The sequence below is a fragment of the Sciurus carolinensis genome, chromosome 8 (assembly GCF_902686445.1).
Source record: "Sciurus carolinensis chromosome 8, mSciCar1.2, whole genome shotgun sequence".
Taxonomy (NCBI): Eukaryota; Metazoa; Chordata; class Mammalia; order Rodentia; family Sciuridae; genus Sciurus; species Sciurus carolinensis.
This window is the reverse complement of record NC_062220.1, coordinates 118,836,974-118,859,239: the sequence shown is the minus strand read 5'-3', so window position 1 is coordinate 118,859,239 and position 22,266 is coordinate 118,836,974. Positions and strand designations below refer to the sequence as shown.

At 41.9% G+C, this 22,266-nt stretch overlaps 3 protein-coding genes and 1 pseudogene across 11 annotated transcripts in view; 1 reads left to right on the top strand and 3 right to left on the bottom strand.

Annotated features, from left to right (window-relative positions):
- Positions 1–22,266, bottom strand: part of LOC124991706 (immunoglobulin lambda-1 light chain-like) — a 1,192,366-nt gene that overhangs the window by 620,426 nt on the left and 549,674 nt on the right. The gene's annotated exons all lie outside the window — the stretch shown is intronic.
- The window catches only part of LOC124991707 (immunoglobulin lambda-1 light chain-like), a 1,154,667-nt gene that overhangs the window by 624,885 nt on the left and 507,516 nt on the right, over positions 1–22,266 (bottom strand). The window lies entirely within an intron of this gene.
- LOC124991709 (immunoglobulin lambda-1 light chain-like) overlaps positions 1–22,266 on the bottom strand; it is a 981,515-nt gene that overhangs the window by 629,400 nt on the left and 329,849 nt on the right. The window lies entirely within an intron of this gene.
- Positions 1–22,266, top strand: part of LOC124990491 (zinc finger protein 264-like) — a 264,954-nt pseudogene that overhangs the window by 29,815 nt on the left and 212,873 nt on the right.

The window sequence follows — 22,266 nt, the reverse complement described above, 5'->3', positions numbered from 1 at the left end:
AAGCAGACAATCACCTGCCTCAGGCCACATTCTGGTTATCAGCTCAGTGACAGAATCCTCCTCAGTGGAGAAAACCTGACCACTGGCTCTCCTGAGCTCAGGCCTGTTCAACCCTACTATGTCACTGATGACCTTTACAGAGATCAAGGTACCTGAAATGTGTTTCTCAGGCAGGTATGATTTGGGGACATTTTAAGAAGATTATGTCAACTTTGATGGAAAAATCAGGGAGGTGAGGGGACAGAGAATGACCCACATACCATTGCTAGTTCACCATGGGAAGGGAGATGTCCTAGAAAGGGAGCAAACATATGGTTAAATGAGACTAGAAACAGTGAAGAATCCAAAAAGCAAATTGTTGTTTCCCACAGGAACTACTAAACATAAAACTGGGTGATAATTAAAACAATTACCAGCACATCAGTGTGTTGGGGGAAGCTTCCTGCAGCCTAAATGTTGTGATTGGAGCCAGGAAGACAGGAAGAGTATGGGGCATAAATAGATAAGAGTATTTAAAGAACCAATGGACAAAAATATTCCACAATACGGGAAAACCTGAACTCAACAAGCAAGTAACTCAACAAAATCAATCCCAGGAAACATAAAGAAAACAGTGCCACCACATATGTTGTCACTTGATTGAAACAGTAGTGAAGGGACACTTGGAGCTTAATGATAGGAGCAGATTGTTCATCAGAAACAGGAGAAGAAGAAGGCAGGGGAGCAACACCTTTACAATATGAAAGGAAAAAAAATCTGACAACCTGAAATTCTTTACCCAGGGATACTATCTTCCAAAAATTAAGGCAAAATGAAACTTTCATAGAAATTAAAATTCACTTGCATCCAGGCATAGACACAGGCATGCCTGTAATTCCAGTGACTCAGCATGCTGAGGCAAGAGGATTGAAAGTTTCAGGAGAGTCTCAGAAATTTCTTGAGACCCTCAACAACTCAGTGAAACCCTGTCTCAAAATAAAAAGTAAAAATGAAGGAGTTGTGTTTCGGAGGCAAAACACCCTCCTGAACAATTTTTCCCCTAAATTCCCATGCAGTCTCTCACTTACAGCAATACTATGGAATCCCTCAGAGTAGGAAATGACATAATGTAGAAAAGTGCATATACATAAAATAAAGGAAAACCATCAGATGAAAAGGTATTATTCTGAATCATTTTATCCTCTATGAAAATCATTGAAGAAAATTAATGAAAATATATATTTGGGTTAGACTGTATTAAATGGAAATTATGAAACAAGTAGCACAAAAGCAGAGAGAATGAAGAATATGTTATGAAGTTCTTATTTATATATAAAGTATATAATATCACTTTAAGGTGGATATTGTTCAGCTATATATATTCACTGTAATATGTATAGCACCATCAAAATAAAACCATTTTAACATCAAAAAGTTACAGATGATAAACTGTATTAATCAGGTTCCTCCATGGAAATAGAATTCATAGGTGACATAGCAGACATAAAATAAGGTCGATGTAGATATAAATAGATTAGAAGATGACAGGGAGTAGATGTAGGATAAAATAAGTAAATAGAGATTATAGCTATAGATAAAATTTTTTGTGTGTAGTATTTCCTTGTTATTTGTAGTAATTAATAAATACAGAAAAAAGAAACATGAATATATTTAGCACAGATGCATTTTTAGAAAATATTTGCAATGCATGTGTCATGGAATCTAAAGATGCAGAACTTAAAATAGTGAGGGTCAAATGCAGGGAGATATGTAAATATATATTACATGTAGTCCTGTATCACTTAGCATTAGAGGTAAATCCTGAGAGATTTATCATTAGGCAATTTCATAATCTGTGGACATCATGCAAAATACTTAACGCAAATGTAGATGGTACAGCCTGCTATACACCAAGGATATATGGAATTTGTGTGATTGTTGGTGGCATATATGATATATTCTAACATTGTATATATTATACAATTTACAGACAATATATATTGAAGACTATTGCTTCTAGGATCATGAATAAAGCAACATAATTCAATCCAGCAAAAGAGAACTGAAACAATCAAGACTGCAGAGGCCCTCATGGTGCAAGGGACAGTGCAACAGTCTCACAATCTGAAGAGACTGGGTATACATGAGAGGTGTGAGGCTGTTGTAAGCATAGCACAACTCATATGGCTTTACACTAAACATTTTTATAATTAGAAGGAGTACACTCTGATTAACAATGAGAATCACAGTATGAAAATACACAGAAAATGTCATAGTTATGTTATCATTATGAAATATTATCTACTGTACAAAATTGTGTGATTTTTCACACAATTGACAGCACAGCAGCATTGTTTACTGCATTATTACCATAAATATGAGTAATGTGTTACCCTTCAACCTTAGGATAGAACGATATAACAAAGTGATAAGAATTTCTCAGCTCCACTGTATCTTATGAAACCTGCACTACATATGCAGTCTACATTAACCAAAACATAATTACAGCAGTGCAAGACTGGGTAGATATAATAGATCTATACATACATAATCAGACACACATACAGAGAGAGACAACTATTTATTCAATCGGTTTATATGACTGTTGTAGATGGTGAGATCAAAATCTGCTGGGCAGTCTGCAGCCTGATAATTCAGTAAGAGGTAAGGTTCAAGTCTTGATTCTGAGTTCAGCAGGACAGTACTTTGGAAATGTACTTTTCCAAAAGTATTTGCTCTAAAGGTCTTTGACCTAGCTAGAGACCCTGGGGACTTCATAGAGGACAACCTGCTTTACTCAGTGATAACTTATTAAATATTAATCACATATGAAAAACATCTTCAGTCAGCATCCATACAGGTGTTGAACAAAATCAATGTGGGAAGGTGACCTAGTCACTCCAAAAATCAACCATCACTTAAGTTACTGAATAGATGAAAGGCAACATTTTCTTAAAAAGAATCAAAGTGGGTGAAAATAAAAATAATAACATTGAACTGAAGGACAAAATAGAAAATGAAGAGACACAATGTACATTTAAACAAATTATATTATGAATTATTTATAAGTGATTAAATGTCACTACTAAAACACACATATGGTTAGACTGAACTTTGCACCAAGATTCAACCATATATGTTGCTAACAAGAAACCAAGTTTGAATTTTAAAAACACAAAAATCAGTCCAAACTGGGGAAAATTTTCCTCTCACAGAGACAAACCCATATACCTATAGCCATCTGATATTTGCCAAAGGTGCTAAAAATATATCGTGAAAAAAAGACATGCTTTTAAATAAATGATGCTGGGAAAATGGAGAGCTACATGTAGCAAAATGAAGTTAGACCCTTGTCCCACACCCAGCACCAAATTCAAATTGAAATGGATCAAAGACTTAGCAATTAGAACAGAAACTTTAAAACTGCTAAAAGAAAACACGGGGTCAAAACACCAACATATAGATGCTGGTACCAACTTCCTTAACAGGAACCCAAAGGCAGAAGAAAGAAAACCAAGAGTCAATAAGCAAGATGCCATCAAAGTAAAAAGTGTTCTGCAGCAAAGGAAACAATAAAGAACATGAAGAGGGAGCAGAAGAAATGAGAGAAAATCTTGGCCAACGATTTCCCTAATAGGGGATTAACATTCCGAATATACAAAGAACTCAAAAAAACTTAGCTCCAAAAATCAAATAGTTCAATTAATGAATGGGTAAAAGAACTAAAGAGAAATTTCTCAAAAGAAGAAACACAAATATCCAATAAATATGAGACAAAATGTTCAACATCTCTAGCAATCAGGGAAATCCAAATGAAAACTGTACTAAGATTTCATCTCACTCCAGTCAGAATGCAATGATCAAGAACAGGGGCGGTGGCCACGGTGCCATTTGTCTCTGCCCACAGGTCCCTGCGGTCTGGAGTTCCAGACTGGTCCTGCGGACCTCCCACCCGCACCATCCTTCGGCCCCTGCGCCTGTGGCGTGTGTCCTGGGTGCCTGCGGGCCTAGCCTCCCTGGTCACCAGCACCAAGGCGGCCCAAGGGCTCCTCACATGGGCCCGCAATGGCCGCGCGGGTGAGTGCAGCCTCCTGGGGCCTCAGCCAGTGCAAAAGACCTGAGCAGGGCCGAGCCTGGCGCGCAGGTGCAGGGCGCTGTGAGCACCCAGCCTCAGGGCGCCAGTCCCCATGGACCCGCCCAGGGAGGGCCGGGAGTCTTCAGGAGGCGGTCATAGTCCGCGTGAGGCGATGACCCTTTGCCCCTGAGCTGCCTGGCTGTGATGTCCCTGCCCCTGGGACAGGGCTGTGGGCGTTCAGCAAGGGAGCAGGAGCTAGTTAACCTGGAGCCTCCCTGGGCACACCGCGCCCGGGGATTCAGCAGCCGGTGGGCCCAGGGTCCAGGTGGTTGCCCGCATTGCAGGTGCCGCTTTTGAGCAAGCAAGGCTGCACCTCATACGTGCACGTGCACATAAATATTTTCAGGAATGACTTATGTGTTCTTAGGACCAATAAGGGGTGGACACTCTGCTCAACCTCAGTGCATTAGAGTCACTGTGACACGGAAGACAGTCAGGGTTCCCCTCGGGCCTTGCACCAGAGTCACCTGTTACACTCTGCACCTGGTGTTAAGGTGTGTGAATTTGGGTCTGTGACCTTTGAGGATGTGGCTGTGACTTTCACCCAGGAGGAGGTGGTAGCTGGACCCAGCTCAGAGAACCTTGTAACAGGAGGTGATGCTGGAAAACTGTGGGCTCCTGGTCTCCCTGGGGTATCCTCTTCCAAACCCTGAGCTGATTTTCCAGCTGGAGAATAGGCTGCAGCTATGGACTGTGATGATAGACCTCTCCCAGAGTACCTGTCCAGGTGACAGTGGAAAACCTAAAGCCACCAAACTTACTACTTGTGAGCCAGCCTTGTCTGAGGGTGCCCTCCTCCAGGGACTGTTGACACAAGGGGCTGCAGGGTGCTCCCAGTTGGTGCAAGCCAGGTGTCAGGAGGTGCCAGGTGTCAGGAGGTGCCAGGTGTCAGGAGGGACACTTGAGACCAGGCATAGAGCTGCAGGAGAAGCTTCCTGGGACAGTTATCCCTGAACATGGTAGTTTAGGGGCAGCTGAGGACCCAGGTTCAAGGATTGTACAGGATGAGGAGGAAAATATGTCCAAATGTAAGGAATGTGGGAACGTGTTTAACAAGAAACACCTCCTTACTGGACACGAGAAAATCCACTCTGGAGTGAAACCCTATGAGTGCACAGAGTGTGGGAAGACCTGTGCATCCACAGCAGGGAGAAACCTTATAAGTGCAGCGAATGTGGAAAGGCCTTCCCTCACTGCTCCAATTTTGTCTTGCATAGCCGGAGACACACTGGAGAGAAATCCTTTGTGTGCACTGAGTGTGCGCAGGTGTTCCGGCATAGGGAGGTTTCCTGAGACACTATGTGGTCCACAGTGCGGAAATCCCTATGAGTGTTTGAGTGCGGCCAGGTCTTCAAGCACAGGTCGTACATCCTGTAGCACCAGCAGACTCACACTGGGAAGGAACCCTAGGAGTGTTGGAAGTCCTTTTTTCTTACTTTCTTTCTTTCTTTCTTTCTTTTTTTTTGTGTGTGAAGTTTTCTATCAGGGTTTTGCTAATTTAGCAAACCCTGATAGAAAATGGTGATTTTCAACTTGTGATCCTCCTGGATCCCAGTTGCTGGGATTACTGGCATGTGCCTTTTCTCCTGATTCTTTATGTTGTTTTAAATACCTAACTTGTGGACATTTTCTTGGTGTCCGTGTATTGATTACTGTGGTTGAGGGGTAATTCTACAAACTGGGTAAGTGATTATTCTTATTTAAAACTCATTAGCATTTCTTGTTCCTTTAACTTTCTATATTCATTTTGGGATATGATTTTCAATATTACAAAATATCTTGGTAGTCTTTTCATAGAAATTAAATCTGATCCATTTAAAAAAAAAGAATAAAAACAACAATAAATGCTGCTGAGATTGTGTGGAAATAGGTACATGAGTACATTGTTGGTGGTACTGCAGACTAATACAACCACTCTGAAAAGCAGCATGGAGATTCCTCAGAAGTCTAGGAATGGAACCAATAGATGACCCAGCTATCCCCATCTTTGGTGTTTTCCCAAAGGATTGAATATAGGCATGGTGAGAGAGAGGGGTTTGTTTTCATTTTTCTACATGTAGATATCGAGTTTCCCTTCCTCAGTTGTTTAAAATGCTGTCTTTTTTTTCAAAATACATTTTTGGCACTCTATATCCATACAGCCATTTGAATGTAGCCACACAGTTCACAGTAGATAAATAATGAATTCAAAACAGATGCCCATCAATAGATGAATGAATCAAGAATGAACCAAGAAAGTGTGGTGTGGAACACAAATGAGTTTTAGTCATGCATAAAAAAGAAAGAAATTATGGAATCTGCTGGCAGAGTGGGTGGAAATGGAGAGTGTCAAGCAAGTGAAATAAGCCAAAGTCAGAAACACATAGGTCAAATACTTTCTCTCATCTGGGGAAACTAGAGTACAATAAGGGAAAGAGGGAGGGAAGGATAGGATAATATAGAGAACCAAACAAATACAAATTAACAGATGGGAGAAAGAAAGTCAAATAGAGCCAAAGAAGAAGGATGGGAGAGGGGAGGGAGGAAGGAAGGGAATAGGAGGCATCATGAACTGAAATCAAGTTCTAGGCATGCATGAGTGTGTCAGGACAAACCAAACTTCTAAGTGTAATGATAAATAAAGATCTACTAAAAATAAACTAAGTAAAAATGCAAAGTTAAAAACAAAGCAAAACAAGTAATTCTCCTCATAATGGCCTGTGCTCATTTCTTTCAGATCATTTGGTCTCAATATGATTTTTCTGTGTTCCTCACATTTTTAACTTAGAAAAGTTTCAAGCATACGAAAATCAAGTATACAGTATAATGGGCATTTGTACCTTCTACCCAGCATAAAAAATATAATATTTTGAAAACATGTGCATCAGTTTCCCATCACTTTTTCCCCACTAGTCTCCGAGTTCTAGATCTTGATGCTAGAACTGAGGGAAAATGAGGCACACATGCTGAATCAAATTGAGGAAGTGGGGCCTCGAATATGGAGGTGAACACAGAAGGCAGGCAGGGAAGCCAAGGTGTCTTCATTCATGTGGGACAGCCCTTGCATAAACATGTTGTCTGAAAGACTATGAAGGTCTCTCTGTCCATATTCATGGTGGGAGAAGATCTGCAGTCTATCTATCCTGATAACATCCTTCAGTTCCTCACTACAATCTTAAGATTTACAGGTATAAGTTTCCCTCCATTGATGAAGATGTATTTCCTAAATATTGCATGTTGTGGTTTTCTGTTTAAAAAATTTGAAATGTTCTAATATGTATATGGGGATTATATATTTTTAATTAATTTTTAAATTTTTACAGACTGCATTTTGATTCATGTTACAAAAATGGGGTACATCTTTTTCTTTCTACAGTTGTGCACGATGTTGATTCATACCATTCGTGTAATCATACATGTATATAGGTTTATGATATCTGTCTCATTCCACCATTTTCATACACCCTCTCTCTCATTTCCCTCTACATAATCTAAAGTTCCTCCATTCTTCTCTCACCCCTCACCCCTCACCCACATTACATATCATCATCACTTATCAGGAAAACATTCTCTTTGTTTTTTTGGGATTGACTTAATTCACTTGGCATGGTATTCTCCAATTCCATCCATTTATCTGCAAATGCCATAATATTATTCTTCTTTATGGCTAAATAGTATTCAATTGTGTATATATATCACACCACTCCTTGGTGTATACCCAAAGGACTTAAAATAAGCTTACTACTGTGAAGCAGCACAACAACTTTTATAGGAGCTCAATTCACAATAGCTGCATTGTGGAACCAACCTAGATGCACTTGAACAGACGGATAGGATAAAGAAACCATAATTAGATTGTAACCTACAAATTACTGTAAGGTCTACTTTTTAATTTCCAATTGATGGGTTATTTTGAAAATTTCTTCAGTTATTAATTTAATTTGTTTATCTACGTATGCATGTAATTGTTCTTATTAATATTTGATATGTGACCTACAATATCAACAATCTTGGGAAGCGTTCTGTAGATACTTGAAAAATATCATATGTATTGTCCTGTTGAAGGTGAGATTTTCACAAATTCATTTAGTTCAAAGTTGGTTGCCAGTGTTGTTCAAGTATTTTATATTCTTATTCAATTTCTGTATAGTCATTATATCAATCTCCAAGGGGGAGATATTGAAATGCTACTCAACTTCTCAAATCATGGGCACATTTAACTTATTCTCCTGAAAAGAGACCTTCTATGCTATCTCAATACTGTCTTAGATTAAAGGTAGAATGCCAACCACACGTGACAATACCACAGTACTTGTCAATGAAAACAATCATGCTCCCTTACTGGTTAGGATGCCATCAGGTTTTTAAATTTTTTTCTCTCAATCAAGAAACTCATGCTTCAATATCCATCAGAAACTGAGCACACATATGTAATGAATAAAATAGAAAACACACAAAAAGTTGGTGCATATGTACAAAATAACTCCCAGTGGATACTTTGTGGTAAATGAATAAAGTGTTCTTCATTCAGTTGAATTATTTCATACGTTCAACAAATACTGATTTCAAAATTGATGTACTGTCCCAGACACTATATACTTTGCTTGAGATGAAGAAGAAACAGAAATACCTGCTCCTAGAGCAAATTCACAGAAGAAAAGCGTGCACTAGGAAGAATTCCTCACCAAAAACCGCAATTGAAGTGGCAAGAAGTTTGTGACTCAAATGCATAGGGATAACAATTCTACCCTACACATTTGCTGCATTCAGAGGAGGGCTGATGGAGAAAGGGTACACATGAAGGAATCTTTCTGAGTTCCATCTGACCACATAAATAACTGAACAGTTTTCAGGGTTGCCCCTCTGTTTTCTGTATCCCTAGGGGCTGAGCCCTGCTTTGGAAACCACCAATTCCATGAGCAACAACTCTGAGCTCAGACGGAATGGTGTAGTGGGAACCTCCCTCCAGACAGAGAATAATAGATCCCTGGTAGGAAAACACCCCAACCTGTCATTCAGGAAGAAATATAAGGTGCACTTCCACCATAGCCTGAACCCTCCTTCTCCTTGGACTCCTCACTTACAGCACAGTTGCTGCCACAGGGTTCCATCCAAATCACCCAGCCCAGGGGTGTGGGACTCCATCTGCCCTGACTCTGACTTCAGCAGGGTCCTCTTGTGGTGGGAAGGATGCTCAGGAGCCTGATGTCAGAGCAGGTGCTATAGTGTGAAATCCCCACATTAGGTTCACTGAGGGGCGACAGCTGCCAGGATAGAGGGGCATTTTGCCCCTCTACATATTCAAGTTCATGGACGTTGGATCCAGAGGGGATCCCCTAAGGGCCCAGAGAATCCCTAGAGCTCATCCACACCAGCCAGGCATTGAATCTCCTGGTGGATTCCCTCATTGTCTTTCTCAACTCTACTTTTTTCGTTGCAGGGTCTGTGGCCTCCTAAGAGCTGAATCAGACACCTTCAATATCAGTTACTTCAAGCCAGACAGCCTTGATCACATACTCTGCAGAAAAATTGGGGATTAAATATGTATCTTGGTACCAACAGAAGCCATCACAGGCACCTATGCTGGTCATTTACCGGGATAGCAACAGCCCTCAGGAATCCTTGACAGAGTCTCTGACTCCAACTCAGGAAATAGCCATCCTAAACATCAGTGGGCTTCAGGCCTTTGGATGAGGCTGAATATTTATGTACCACCTATCATGACAGTGAAAACAGTTTTCAGATGACATGCAGTATCACAGACAGATGCGACATCAACTAGGAAACAACCCGCTCAGGCCTGACACTCACTGTCATGTGCCACCTGAGTGAAGACTGAGACCATGGTCTTGACATGCTCACTCACTTTCTTTATTGTCACCCACACTACAGAAGCCTATAGTATCTCTTATAAATGTGGTTCTTTCACAGAAATAGTTGCATTTTAAATCTGAAATCCTGTCATTTTATTCTAATACCTTGTAGAGCCTAGGTCAGAGGTTCTTGGGATGGAAAACATCTCCATAGAGCCAGGTCTGTGCATAAGACTGTCCTTTTCTCCCTTTCTACACAGAATATAGCAAATGAAGGCCCCATTCTTAGACTTTCTGTAATTGAGAACTTGCTCTTGAGAAAGACAAAGTACGGTGAGCACAGTAGGTTTGTGTACACAGAATGAGATATGCCGTTCTACTCAGACCAGGTCTGTCTGAGAACAATATGGCCCTATTTCAGGTGAGAACAAAGAGCACACATAGCCAGGAATAGTAGTTCACACCTGTATTCCCAGAACCTCAGGATACTGAAACTGAAGGATCACAATTTTAAAACCAGCCTCAGCAACTTAGCGAGGCTTGAAGAAAATTAGTGAGAAACTGTATTCAAAATAAATAAATAAATAAATGTGCTGGGTATGTGGCTCATTGGTTAAGTATCCCTGGGTTAAATCCATCCCCGACTCACAATATGAGCACACATGGCTCTTAGGTGGAGGCAAGCACATCAATAAACCTTTGGAAAAAAATATATCTACTCATTATGTTCATCATAAATGCCATGACCTTGTTACAATACCCCATAGGGTCTACTTTGAGACTCTCTTATGTCAAAACATAAACACAATTTTCTTGTTCCCATCATGACTTTGTGTTATGTTGTGGAGTCCTCTGGACCCAGGACCACCAAACTGCAACATGACACCTCTGCCTGTACCTGCTGCTCAATTTCCTGCTCTGGACTCAAACCCTAGACCACACTCTTCACTCCTGATACTTGCATTGGAGCAACACTCCCAGTGCAAATTTGCTCCTTTGAGAAACATGATTCACCATCAATACTTCCTTTTTCTTCTTGGTGGAAGTATGATATATAATAATGTGCCTTTTGTTTTGTGAAAGATGGGTCAGAATGCTAAAAACCATTAGATCCTATTCATTTTCGCTAATATGAGGACAGGAATAATCTTGTGGCTTACTTCCTATTATCTGAGTGCATATGTCTCACCAAATATTCCTATATACTTGCCATTTCAAGTAAATAGAAAGTTTATGATACAAGTATCATGATTTGGGAGAGTCCCAGAGTGTTTTGCTGCAAGCACCTATTCCAAACAGCTCAATTAGACATAATCCCTATAAAAAAATCTTGGTCTTCCTGTGGAATAAAGTCTCAGGAAGAAAAGTCCTAACATCTGACATCTGAAGCTCCATCAACCATTGGATCCTGAAGGGGTTCCACCTTCCTGTAGAGAGAAAAACAGTTACTTGTGGCACAAGCCTTTCCAACAACAAGTGTGTGTCCAGTTCTTACAGATGCCATGAACAGAAATCAGGTAGCCTACAAGATGGTTAACCTGACATGCAGGCAGTATCCCTGAACAGGGTTCAATCAACAGAGTGATGATCAGGACAAGAGGCATGTAGATCTCCAGCTACACAGGATATCCAGAGATACAGCCGAGGAAATGCATTCAACTGAATAAGGAAATAATGGGAAACCACTGGAATACTTCCAGAATATGGACAATCTGTGTTTGCTGGATGCTGGGATAGTACAGACTTTGCAGGGACCTCCAACTTAGCAGTTATTTTCCATCACCATTGACCTCATTTCTCAAAATCCTGGATTCATGTGATCGTAAGACCTTAGGATGACTGTTACAGCTCCACCTTTGATGCACATATTCAAGACAAAATATCCAGCACACAATTGATCTCTATTAGGCAGAAGAGGAATGTTTCCCTGGGAAGATATCCATCACAAGACTTTTACATTTAAATAAATGTTTGTTTTAGTTAGCTTTATTACTGCTGCAACCAAATCACCTGGCAAAAATTATTGAAGAGGGAAAATGTATTTGGGTGCTCATGGTTTAAGAGGTCTTGGTCCACACACAGCTGACACCATTACTTGGGGTTTGAGGCAAGGGAGAACATCATGGAAGAAGAAAGCAGTTCAAGACATGATTTGGAAGCAGAGAAAGATATCTCATGAACAAAGACATATATACACGAATGGCTTGCACCCAGGAACCCACCTCCACCACCCACGCACAACTTGCCTACCATTACCACTCAATCGGTATATGAGGATTAACTCACTTATTGAGTTAAGGCTCTTATAACCCAATGATTTCACCTCTAAAGTCTCATGCATTGTCTCCCACATGAGCGTTTGGAGGGCACCTAATATTTAAACCATAATACGTCCCATAAACAAACACTGCACCAATTGTCAAACATAATTAGCTGAAATGGTGAAAAGTCTATAAATTTAAATGAAGAAGAGGATGATGCCCAGGGAACTGTCTGCAGAGTTCAAAAATCTAGTGTATCTAATAAACAACACTTCCTGTAGAATGGGAAAGTCCTGCCAGTAGGGACTGTTTCTTGTTCCTGCGCATTCCAAGGATGGAAAGTGAACCAGACTAGAGTTGGTCTGAATAAATCTTCATTAAGTGGCAGCAGAAACAATACTACTGCACAGTCACTTTGCATCCACAGCTACCACCAATTGAAGTCAATCTCTGAGTCTTGTTCCTCACTTTTCCAAGCCTCAGTAACACAATCATGATCACTCAGCACCCCAGAGACGGGTGCCTGGATGCCTCAGGTGGACCCAGCTAATCCTCCTCCAAATGAGTGTATTCCTGTTTCCATGGCTCCTCTGAGCCCCTTGTTAGTCTTGTGGCAGGCAGCGAAAACAGGAAGAAGAACTGCACTCCTTAGAATAGGAAATCATAGTTCTGTGTAGAATTTTCTGGGACAGGTGTAGACTGAGAAAATAGTTTAGTGTGGAGAAACCATCGGGGGGCAGCAGACACCCAACTGACCACGGAGGATGAGGTAGTCAGGTTTTCCCAAGGATTCTAACATCAGGAGTGTTAGTGACTGAGATATGGAGTAAAAGTGTCCTTTTCCTATAGCACCATTGTCCTTGCCATACACAGCTCTGCTGGCTTCCTGTCTGTCAGATCTGACCTGGAGGTGTGCCTTTCTCTGGTGTATATCAATCTCTTTGTTTCCCTGGTCTATCCATTTGTCTTAAAACTCTGTTGCCATAAACAACCATACTCCCTGTGATCACCAGAGTCCTACTTGTCTTCACTCTAATTGGACTGCTGCCTGAACAGCCAGACACCACTGCTTCTCATTCTTAGGAAGCTCCCTTACCCTTTGCTCTACACTTCTCTATACTTGTTACTGTCTCAGAAGAAGTTGCCAAATTTTCATTTTGATTTCTCAGAGTGAGGCATAAAATACTTGCTCATTAACCTTGTATTGTATTAAATAAGTTTGATTGGTTTTTGTGGTGTTACTGACTAAATCAGTAGAGCCCTACCACTAAGCATCATTTTCAGTCTTTTATTTTATTTCTTTATTTTTTGTTTGTTTGTGTGTGTGTGCATGCATGTGTGTGTTTTGTTGGTGTTATTCTTGAGACACGGCCTGGAGAAGTTGATTAGGCTTGCCTTGAAACTGTGATCTCCCGTGTTCAACCTTCCTAGTAATTTGGGTTACATATCTGTACCCCCATGCTTAACATAAGTTGTTTCTCACTTGATATATTTTCCACATCAACTGAGGACCTCTTAATTATTCTAAACACTTACATGAGGAGTTTCTGGAGTTTGCAGACTCTGAGACTCTTCTAGATGAACATTTCTATTCTCACCTGACAACACCCTGGCTCTTGGCGCACAGTGGGATATTGAGACAGAACTTAGGACCTGTCACAATAATTCAGAGCCAAGGGATAAAAATGTACAGCACTTCGTACATCTTTGAACATTTCATGTACACTTAGCATTATAGGATTTTTATTCTGGATTTCTTCTGAGGATCTGTGTGATCTTTGATAGAAGCCTGAACCTGTTTAAGTCTTTTGCTGTCACAGGAAGGACAGTGTAAAGAGAGTCACTACACTGGGTTCTGTGTAAGAACCTCTAATGTGCAGATAGGACTCCTTAACATCTAAATTCTGGTAGAAATAATTATGAACAGGACACACCAGAACAGTCAGAACAAAATTAATCACCTTCATCCTGAGCCAGGATTAATCATGGGAAGGGACCTGGACTTCACTTCAGGATAATCACAAAACAGCACTGTTTTTCAAGTCGCCTGCTGAACAGGAGCAGGAGCAACCCAGGGTCAGGATTTCAGGCTGCATGTAAAATACAGAGACATTTGCCCCTAAGCTTTGCACAGACAGAACAGAAGAGGAGTGAGACAAGGAAAGAATATGTAGTCATCACGCAGACTGAGAGCAGCTGGTGGTGGAGCATCCCCTCGGTTGAGGATGGGCTAGAACTCTACTCCACCACTGTCTGTGTCCTCAGTGCTGAGCCCTGCTTTGGACAAAACAAGGCTCCTCCAGCAGCAGCCCAGAATGCAGGTTGATTTACATAATGGGCAACAATTTCCATCAAGTGGAGAAGATATCCCTGGGAGGAAGCCAGCCCAGTCTGAGCCTGAGGAAGCAGTACTAGGGCAAACTCACCATGATCTGGACATCCCCCGCCTCCTCTGCCTACTATTTCACTGCACACGTGGTTGTCCTGGGCTCTCACCCATCCACTCAGCCCAGTTCTCTGGAACCAAACTGACCCTGACTCTCAGCTCAGCAAGGTCCTGCCTGTGGTGGGCAGGATGCTCCAGAACCTGCTGCAGGATGGGGGCTGTGTGAGTCTGAGGGGCTCCAGCTGCCAGGAAACAGGGTAGTTGTGTCTTGTGTTCAAAGTTTCCATCCTGGAGTAAGCCCATTAGTCACTTGTGCTGAGGGTGATTGGTGTGGTGCCCTGTTGCAAAATAAGTCCATGAAGTTCATCGAAGCCTGGGAGCAGGATCTCCTGGGGACTGTTCCTTCATATTCATGAATACAATTAATTTTTTTCTTCTCGCAGTCTCCATGGGCACCTATGAAGTGTTTCATCCATTTTCCCAATCAGTGGCCCCACAACAGACAGCTAGGATCATCTGTGGGTGCAACAGCATTGGCATATATCTTGCACATTGATATCAGCAGAATCCAGTCAAGGGTCATGTAGCAGCCACTCAGGTATCCCTGACCAATTCTGTGGCTCAACTCAGGAAACATACCCATCTTGACCATCTTTTGGATCCAGACTAGGGACAAGGTTGACTATACTGTCAGGAGTGGAATGGCAATGATGCTCACAGTGACACAGGCAGACAGGGAAGTGAGAAAAAAAAATCTGCCACCAACCTGGTTACTGAGGGCTCTCCCTTCCCTGACCACAGTGGAAGTAAAGAACCTGCCACAGAGATGGATGTTTCCAGTTCTTCCCCTGCCCTGACACTCCTGAGACACTTCGCCTTGTTTTTGAACCTCTACAGGCACAGCTGACTCTATTTTGACTGGAGTAGAATATTTCGAATGATATGAGATGCCAGCTTCTTAAGAATGCAGCACCCCTGTCAAGAAAGCAACAGCAAGTCTATGAGCAGTAAGGGAGATTATCCCAACATGTGTATCTGGTTTGTGGTTAATTTGTAAATTATTCTTCATGCAGTAAGTGGTTGCTCCCAATATTGCCACATTGTCACAATGTGGTCATGGCCTCTGCAGTGTGAGTGTGGCCCTACATTAGGTCTGGATTGCTTCTATCTTAGTCCAGGCTATGACCTCAGTCTCATCCTTCCTAGGTGAATGACAGAAGACAAGGGCCCTGTCCAGCTATGGTCACAGGACTCAGAGCTCTGGGGTATTTCCACAATGACCTGGCTGACTCTCCTTCTCCTGTATTCACAGGGGACCACTGAGGTTCTGTATATGGGATTAGCCCCATCCTCATAACCCCAAGATAGACCCTGAGCCTGAGCTCAGCCCTGGGCATGTTGCACGGGGCAATGAGCCTTACAATATCCTCAACCTTCAGACCTTGGGATTTCTTAAGGCTGAGCTGCCCCAGATAGAAATGATCCTGAGACACTCATCTGCTCTAGGGTTCAGGCAATGGTTAAGAGAGAACCAGCAAAAGCCAGACCAGCCCTGAGAAGCACAGTGGACTCCACAACTCCATAGTTTCTCCAGCTCTAACCTGGGCCTGGCCCACAGAAACTACCACCTGCAGGCTTAGCTGGTCTCTTGATGGTGAACAGGCCATGGATGTGGGGACAGCAGTGAACCATGTAGGACACTAGCCCTGTGGTCTAGTCTGGCTTTCAAGATAAACCCTACCCTTCCTGATCATGCTGTGCCATAAACAGCTCAGGAGTAGAACTCAGGCACAGTCTGGTCTATTTCCAACCTTGACAATGCTGGCATCTTAGGCAGGATCTGAAGCTTTCTTGGTTTCAGTGTTACCTGATATGAAATGGGGACACCTATGCTTACATTAGGAAACTTGTTTTTGAGACATGAATGACATAAATCCAGGTCCTGGGATCTCTCTGTGGGAATCCAAGGGAAAGAGCTCAGCCAGGAATGTACTTTCTCCATGGTTGGAACATGTGTCCCTATGTACGAGCAAGCAGGAAGTTTGGGTTTATCAAAATGTTGCCCAAGGCTAAAGGAGAAATGCATGATGATGAACTGAGATGTAGAATTTTAAAAAAGTTAATTATAAAGATGATGATGATGATGATGATGATGACAATGATGACCATGATTTAAGATCCATACAGTTCTTCAGTGCAGAAAGATCCAGTGTTCCCCCTGAACTGGCAACTGTTCTCATTGCCATGGTGGGTAGAACCAGATCTGACAGTAAACATACAGGGGTCTAGCTCCACAGTGAGTACCATTCATATTTCTCTGTTCTTTTGTTTTTGCAGAAGAATTGTAGACAGAACACTCTCTTCTTTCCCTAAAGTAAACAAAGCACCAGGGTGGGAATATTTCCATGGACTGGGTGACAGGGACGCTACCTGCTTCACATGCTTGTGTACCTCACATGAGAACTCACTTTGTTGTTCTCATCATGCATGGGTGAGGGCAGCTGCTGTTCCAACATAGGCAACATGAAATTTGGGGTCACCATTGAGAGGGAGACTCATGCTCTCTGTCTCCTCCACAAGCAGGAAGCAGCATAAATGCATCAAGGAGAAGCCAAAATGGAGGCTGGGTCTTCTCAGGGGGATCTCTAGAGGGAGGCCTGCCCCAGGGTCAAAAGATGTCCAGAGAACAGTCTTTGGAATGGAAGTCAGGGCAATCCATTCTAATCATGACTTGCAGTGACCAAGTTCTGAGGGTCAGGCTCACACAGTGGCAGTGTTGTAGTGCTGAGGGCATGGGAAGGAACTGCCACTCATGAGGAAATCACGTGGGAAATGGACTGAAGGAAACTGGTCCCAGTTGTCAGCCTGGGGAGCCCCTGTAGGACTGTGAGTCACTGGGGAGACCATGCAAATTCCCCAGTGCTCCGGGAAGGAACTCAGTGTTACAGAGCAGGGATCCCAGGACCTGCATCCTTCATGTAGGATGACTGCCTGGGCCTCCTGTGCACTCTCAAGGCACATCCTCACTATCCAGCAGTGGTTCCAGGCCTGATTCCTATCAACTGGCACATTTTCCCACTCCCTAGTGACTCTCTCCCTCCTAGAAAGATCTGTCCTCAGGGCTCCGGTGGAATGTCAGATGGTGATGTGGGCACATGGGACTTTATCTCTGAATCAACAGCCTTCTTTAGAAGAATTTATAGAATGACATGGACTCTCGGATACCTCAGGTCATTTCTGTAATGCAGGACTCTCGTTTGCTCAGTGACAGTATCCTCCTGGATAGACGGAACCCTGACTAATCTTCCTCTACAGCCTAGCTCTATACAACCTAACAACGAGGACACTCAGATATCAGGCAGACTAACATGTTTTCCTCAGGCAGTTGTCATTCCTGGCACATTAGCTAGATTATGTAAAACACTGAGGCAATAAAAAAACATTGTTGTGACTGTTGCCAGTCCATTGTGGGAAGGAGACTGTTGTAGAAACGAGCAATGACCACTTGAGTAGAAGATGGGGTGAATCCACAGAATCTTGGTTTACCAAAAAAAGTCTTGTCTACCCAAAAAGGTCACATTTTAATCTATTTCACAAAAATCCCAATGACACACTATCATACTGTAAAGAAGTGACAATCATGGGACAGAAGTGCATCTGAGTGACCAGAGAAATGGATAAGGATGTTAAAATCAATCATCTACTTTCTACTGAGTCAGGCATCATTAATGGTATCAGGAGGGCTCAGCTCAGTCCATGTTGACGTTATTGAAAGGTCAACAGTCCTGCTGAGCTAGGCCCAGGACACATCACAACCCAGGAGGAATGGGACAATGATCACGTGTAAATCCCTGAAAGGTAACTGGGATCAGGGTCTTGGAGCCTAAGGTGTATTTTATGATCAGAGAATCAACTTGTGGAAGTTGGATTTCCATCTCTTCTTCCAAAGAAGCTCTTCTACACCAAGAGTTAGTAAGAATGTTCCCCAGTAGCCCATAAAGAGGAGCTCTAAAGAAGGAGTAAATGTGCATAATCACAAAACACTCACCGTATTAAAGATCTGAAAAGAAAAAAGAGTCCTGGGGAGGACAGCTGTGCAGTGGGTCTGAGGACACAGAGCTCCTGGGCATTTTCAGCATGACTGCCACAAATACCTGCTCTGGAGAATGAATATGTTGTGCACTGGGACCAGCAGAAGCCAGATATTCCCCTATGCTGGTTATCTATGATGATGACTCCAGATCTCAGTGATACCTGAACATCTGGCTCCAACTCAGAGAATATGGTCATCCAGACATTCAGCCATGTGCCAGGGTGTAAGGATGGAAAGTGGACTTGAAGGGAGGCATAGATAGATGGACTCATCTTTCTATCCCATAATAGCTATATAATGTGTCACATGATGCTGAGTTAATTACCACAGAGCAAAATACTATAATAGATACGCTGGGATATGCATAGATCTCCTCTTTAATTTTGACCCTCCAACCACAGCAGATGCCAACCAAAGAGGTATGAGAGATGCATTATCCAGAATAGATGAGAGGCCCATCCTAAAGTAAAGGTCATGCCTTTTGGACATGGAACTATTCTGTCCTGTTGCTTTTGGATTCTGTTGACTGACCACTCTTTCTCATCATGTTTGAAAACATCAACAAAGGAATACAAGATCTATCCAAACGAGCATAACCATTATTTGATACTCAAAGTGTTCCTCTATGAGTAATTGCATGTGGCCTTAAGAGTAAGAAAACATCGTGCATATCTAGATCAGTCAATCACTGAGGAAAATCTGATGAGAAAGATATGTTTTGTCATGTGTTATTATGCTCCCCAATGAGTGTGTTTCTTCTAGATTCATATATTCATTATATTACAAAATTGGAAGAGTCATATTTTAAGTAAATAATCTCATATTTGCTGGGTGAGGTAGTGCACACCTGTAATCCCAGTAGTTCTGGAGGCTGAGGCAGGAAGATTTCTAGATCAAACTCAGCCTCATACTTAGCTTCATGGGCATATGGGTAAGACAACTGGATGTGCCACAGTATAATTCTGACATTCAACACCCAGTAGTAGTCTTAGAACCCACAAAGTCAGGATATTCTTTCTTCACTAGGACTGTCCCTGAACTTCACATACCAGACACACTTTCAAGTTCCCAGGTTTTCCTGCACTATAGACTGACTATAAATTTGAGATTATTTCTCAGTTTCAATAATATACTAGAAGTCAACCACAGAGCTCAGGAAAACCCTAGGCTTCCAAAGATGATGGTGAAGGATACACATAGGCTGAGGTCTGGAATGGAAGATGAAGGTCCCAAACACAGAATGTTCATTCCTCTCCCTGTAAGCCTATAGGATATCACCCTGCCAACTTACCAGTGTGTTCACCAAGGCTCATGGTGTTTCAAAGTCAGTTCTAGGGTCAAAAATCAACCGGCTGATTAATACACTGGCTTTTTACATTCCCTTCCAGTTCTCATGTGCAAACCATTTCCATTTTGCTCTGCAACTCTTCTGGGTATGTTTCGTCCTTTTAGAGGGTTCTCTAATATCTTTTAAGATAGTATGGGTGTTTCAGGTTTCATGATGATTGTACATATTTTAAATTCAGTTTCAATTAACGTCAATTAGAATGTTAATAATTTTGTCTTAAATGGAAATTCTCTAACATCATCCCATACTTTTATTGGGAGGACTCTGACTCCACAGCAGCCAAAGAGTTTTTGACAACCCAGAGGACAGAGCAGGGTGATATAGTATAATCTACTGGATTAGTCTGTTTTTATTGTTATAACAAAACACCTGAGGCTAGGTAATTTATAGAGAGTTCTGAAAATTCAAGAGCATGCCAGTGATACATGCTTGGCTGTGATGGAATCCCTCCTGGCTGCATCACAACAGCATGGGCAACATTATTGGGGGGTGCTGCAAGAAGGAGAGATCACATGAGATGAAGCCATAGAAATTCAGAAGAATCATTTGCTATATTTATAATAAATCACTGTGGAGGGACAAAACCAGGTAATGAGAAAACTATATTAATCTTTCAAGGGTGGTACATCCAATGACCTAATCACCTTCCAGTAGATTCAAATCTTAAAGATTTTACCACCCCTCTGCATTGCCACACATATCCTAAAAGGAGCTCTCAGGTGACTGATCTGTGTCTGATTGTAATTTAGAAGGTTAAACAAGAGGGATATCTATATTGAAAAGGAAGAAGGAAGAGAGTTTCAAAGATGGATAGTACAAGTTAATCTGTGCTCCACACACCATGCCGAAGTCAGAAGTATTCTTTCATGGTGGATGAGAAGAAATCCTGAGTGTTGGGAAGATGTCATAAAGAAGCCAAGAGTGTTGAAGCCATCATGGGAATCAACCAAGATAGGACAGTGCAAATTATTGCCCAGACCTGCCATAATCTTTTCATTAATGTGTCACTTTCCTCCAGAGTTATGGGGTCTGATAGCATTATCAGGATTATCTTTGGTACCCAGACAAGGAGGCCAGAGTGTTCAACTCAGCTGATACCCACAGGAATAACCCTACTGATCTTCGTACCAAACTCTCCACCCTGGGACAAGGTCAAGCAGTGAAGCGGGTGACAAGAGGAGCTGCACATTGGAAATAGCTGGGGCTTTTAACATTGGACTGCTAAGCATTTCCACCACCGGGAAGTTCAGATTCAGTGGGTGTAAGATTTGTCACACTACCTATGGTCCCCAAACCAGAAGTAACAGTCATTCTGAAAACTTGCAATTCGCAATCTGTATTCTGACAAAGATTCCCAGCTACCATGCATTCATTACATTTCCAGAATCCCCTGTGACAGTTTTGATGTATCCATTCATATTTTTTGTGAAAGATCACCAGATGACCCTACTTGTTTCCAGGACTGAGAACCACTGATGCCAGAGGAGCACCACAATATTAGGTGCAAATGGAGAGTGAATTTCCCCAGTGATTATTTTCTGGTTTCCCTGGAAAGAAGGATGTGTGTGCACAGGCCTTATTATGGAATTTTCCTTGGACTCTTCTCTAGAGTAGCCCACAGCTTGGGTTCCAGTTCCATTCTGTGTCAAACGCAGAAAGTTGGTATCTTTTCATCATGTCCTAGAGTAACCCTGGCAATTATCCAATTTATGAATATGAGAATCATCCTTTCTACAGTCCTGGTACTGAATCCAAAGGGATTTTCTACCACTTCTACAGTGGGGGATCTAGTGGGATTGACTTTCAAACACTAGATCAATAGATGAACAGCCCTTGTTAGATTCATTAATTCTTACCTCCACCCATCTTAACTAACATTTCTAAACATTTGAGAAGAAACAAAAGACACAAGAGTAGATTCATCTCCCAACCTTCATATGCTTCCATAGTAGCTTAGGTCTTATGCCAGGAACACAGCAAGACCTTTGGAAGGGCAATATTTCCTTCTCCATCCCTGGCCTCACCTGGCCACATTTCCTTCACCTAAGCAGTTTGGTTGAATTATAAAATAGATGTTTTGATTGTTGATATTTCTTCCATTGACCATACCCTTAGTCAAATGCTTAATCCTAAAAGTACATTTTTTTCATATGAAGATAGAATTAAATTGTTATCACTTTATATTAGATTAGACATCACATACTAATTTCACAAATTTATCTTAGAAAGTTTCCCAAAATTTCAGATTTGGAACTGTTCCTCTGATATATAT